We start from the raw sequence: 3,658 nt of genomic DNA, 5'->3' as shown, positions 1-3,658 counted from the left end.
ATTCCTTACCTCAAAGGTTTATTAACACCTTAGGAAGAAATTCTTGGATCTTTCCCCAACTTTCACCTTAAAACCCTAGGTCCAAATCAACACCAAAACATCAAATATCAAGGAACTAAGCATAGATTCATAACCTAGGAAGGAATACAAAGCTTTCTACCGAATAAAATTGGAATCTTACCGAATAAATTGGAAGTTTAGAAGGATTTGGCTATGGAACTTTGGAAGAAAAAATGGTGGAAGATGATCACACCTCTCTCTCTCTCTTTTTGGCATTTGGGGAAGAAAAGGGAAAAAAAATTCCTTTTATATTTAATCCCAACTTATGGGATAAGCTTTAGGAAAAAAAATAATAAAATAATAAAATATCTCCACAACATATCAGTTGTGGTCCAAACAGATAAAGTTTCGGTGGAAAATAATCCAGAAAGAATAATTTTCGAAACCACAAATTTATTCCAGTCAAAAGCTCCAAAATGGGCTAGGTTCGGTACACTGCGGAAATTTCGCGGTGTACGATCAGAAATAAATTTCGACCCTTATAGCTCATCCAATTTCAACTTAACTAAGCAGGAAGTTCATACTTAGTCATAACATGCCTAATCATCAATTTTTAAGGAAATCCGAGCTGAAAATTCGTCCTCGAAAATTTTACGGTTCGTGACCGGCACGAACGATCGCAGCTTAATGACAACTATACCTCCGTATAAAAATTCCCTTGACATATCGGGAGATCATCTTATGAATGTCATAGCCTAAAGATATATTTTCCGACCCTTAGACTTATCGGAAAGACGAGGGGTTACAGAAATACTATTGGTCAAGCAATGAATGAACTACAAGAAACTTTGATGCCAAATACTGAATAGTGATGTTTTCACTCACAAAGTTATATTCGCTTTGCACAATATATTACCCTTTATTGAGATAAGTATGACTACCAATAAGAAAAGCAATGCATTGTATGTAATTGCAATGGCCTGCTCTAGGAAGCAAAAAGTTAATTCCTAGAAATAAGAAAGAAAATAATGCTTCTGTGCTTTGATTTATAAATATATTAAAGAACGAAGAACCAAAACGTTGAAAATTGATAGAAAATATTTTCCCGTCACTAACTAAAAACTTGTAGATCACAAATTAAATTTCTCGCCACTAATTTGAAATTATTAAAGCTTGTATATTACAGGAATTGGAGATGCGGGGTATCGATCCCCGTACCTCTCGCATGCTAAGCGAGCGCTCTACCATCTGAGCTACATCCCCGCACTAAAAAATTAGATAAATATATGTATTTATAAGGGCATGTGTTAAACAAGGTAATTGATTTGATTCAATCTTTTAATTGGATTTGACTGGTGTGTAATTACATTCCAATTGATAACATCAATCCAATCTTAAATTATAACAGGCCAGGGTCAGAGTTTGTTGAAGAAGAAAAACAACTAGGCAATTCAAATTGTACGAACCTTGAAGAGCCTCATTATATAAGAGAATTGACTACCTAGCAGCCCTCGCCTTTACATTCTACATAAGAAAATAAAGATGGCTAAGGCAAATGCATTTAAGCAGAATAACCACACAGATCGAAATACTATTGGTCAAGCAATGAATGAACTACAAGAAACTTTGATGCCAAATACTGAATAGTGATGTTTTCACTCACAAAGTTATATTCGCTTTGCATAATATATTACCCTTTATTGAGATAAGTATGACTACCAAAAAGAAAAACAATGCATTGTATGTAATTGCAATGGCCTGCTCTAGGAAGCAAAAAGTTAATTCCTAGAAATAAGAAAGAAAATAATGTTTTTGTGCTTTGATTTATAAATATATTAAAGAACGTAGAACGAAAACGTTGAAAATTGATAGAAAATATTTTCCCGTCACTAACTAAAAACTTGTAGATCACAAATTAAATTTCTCGCCACTAATTTGAAATTATTCAAGCTTGTATATTACAAGAATTGGAGATGCGGGGTATCGATCCCCGTACCTCTCGCATGCTACGCGAGCGCTCCACCATCTGAACTACATCCCCGCACTAAAAAATAAGATAAATATATGTATTTATAAGGGCATGTGTTAAACAAGGTAATTGATTAGACTAAATCTTTTAATTGGACTTGACTGGTGTGCAATTACATTCAATTGATAACATTAATCCAATCTTAAATTATAACAGGCCAGGGTCAGAGTTTGTTGAAGAAGAAAAGCAACTAGGCAATTCAAATTGTACGAACCTTGAAGAGCCNAAAAAATAAGATAAATATATGTATTTATAAGGGCATGTGTTAAACAAGGTAATTGATTAGACTCAATCTTTTAATTGGACTTGACTGGTGTGCAATTACATTCAATTGATAACATTAATCCAATCTTAAATTATAACAGGCCAGGGTCAGAGTTTGTTGAAGGAAGAAAAACAACTAGGCAATTCAAACTGTACGAACCTTGAAAAAGCCTCATTATATAAGAGAATTGACTACCTAGCAGCCCTCGCATTTACATTCTACATCAGAAAATAAAGATGGCTAATGCAAAGCATTTAAGCAGAATAACCACACAGATTGAAGTACTATTGGTCAAGCAATGAATGAACTACAAGAAACTTTGATGCCAAATACTGAATAGTGATGTTTTCACTCACAAAATTATATTCGCTTTGCACAATATATTACCCTTTCTTTAGATAAGTACAACTACCAATAAGAAAAGCAATGCATTGTATGTAATTGCAATGGCCTGCTCTATGAAGCAAAAAGTTAATTCCTAGAAATAAGAAAGAAAATAANAACCAAAATGTTGAAAATTGATAGAAAATATTTTCCCGTCACTAACTAGAAACTTGTAGATCACAAATTAAATTTCTAACCACTAATTTGAAATTACTTAAGCTTGTATATTACAGGAATTGGAGATGCAGGGTATCGATCCCCGTACCTCTCGCATGCTAAGCAAGCGCTCTACCATCTGAGCTACATCGCCACACTTAAAAACTAGATAAATATATGTATTTATAAGGGCATGTGGTAAACAAGGTAATTGATTTGACTCAATCTTTTAATTGGACTTTAAACAAGGTAATTGATTTGACTCAATCTTTTAATTGGACTTGACTCAAGGTAATTGATTTGACTCAATCTTTTAATTGGACTTGACTGGTGGTAATTGATTTGACTCAATCTTTTAATTGGACTTGACTGGTGTGTAATTACATTCCAATTGATAACATCAATCCAATCTTAAATTATAACAGGCCAGGGTCATAGTTTGTTGAAGAAGAAAAGCAACTAGGCAATTCAAATTGTACGAACCTTGAAGAGCCTCAATATATAAGAGAATTGACTACCTAGCAGCCCTCGCCTTAACATTCTACATCAAAAAATAAAGATGGCTAAGGCAAATGTATTTAAGCAGAATAACCACACAGATTGAAGTACTATTGGTCAAGCAATGAATGAAATACAAGAAACTTTGATGCCAAATACTGAATAGTGATGTTTTCACTCACAAAATTATATTCGCTTTGCACAATATATTACCCTTTCTTTAGATAAGTACAACTACCAATAAGAAAAGCAATGCATTGTATGTAATTGCAATGGCCTGCTCTATGAAGCAAAAAGTTAATTCCTAGAAATAAGAAAGAAAATAA

The 3,658-nt window shown here is 33.4% G+C and overlaps 2 non-coding genes across 2 annotated transcripts; both read right to left on the bottom strand.

The window, feature by feature from the left end:
* Positions 1-1,190: 1,190 nt before the first annotated feature.
* On the bottom strand, positions 1,191-1,263 carry TRNAA-AGC. The gene has a single exon. It is a non-coding gene; the product is annotated as a tRNA-Ala (tRNA).
* A 1,652-nt stretch (positions 1,264-2,915) lies between these two features.
* On the bottom strand, positions 2,916-2,988 carry TRNAA-AGC. Its single transcript has one exon. It is a non-coding gene; the product is annotated as a tRNA-Ala (tRNA).
* Positions 2,989-3,658: the final 670 nt, after the last annotated feature.

The sequence above is a fragment of the Ipomoea triloba genome, chromosome 13, assembly GCF_003576645.1.
Source record: "Ipomoea triloba cultivar NCNSP0323 chromosome 13, ASM357664v1".
In the NCBI taxonomy this organism is placed as follows: domain Eukaryota; kingdom Viridiplantae; phylum Streptophyta; class Magnoliopsida; order Solanales; family Convolvulaceae; genus Ipomoea; species Ipomoea triloba.
Note: the sequence above shows the minus strand (reverse complement) of the source record. Positions and strands in the feature narration are given on the sequence as shown.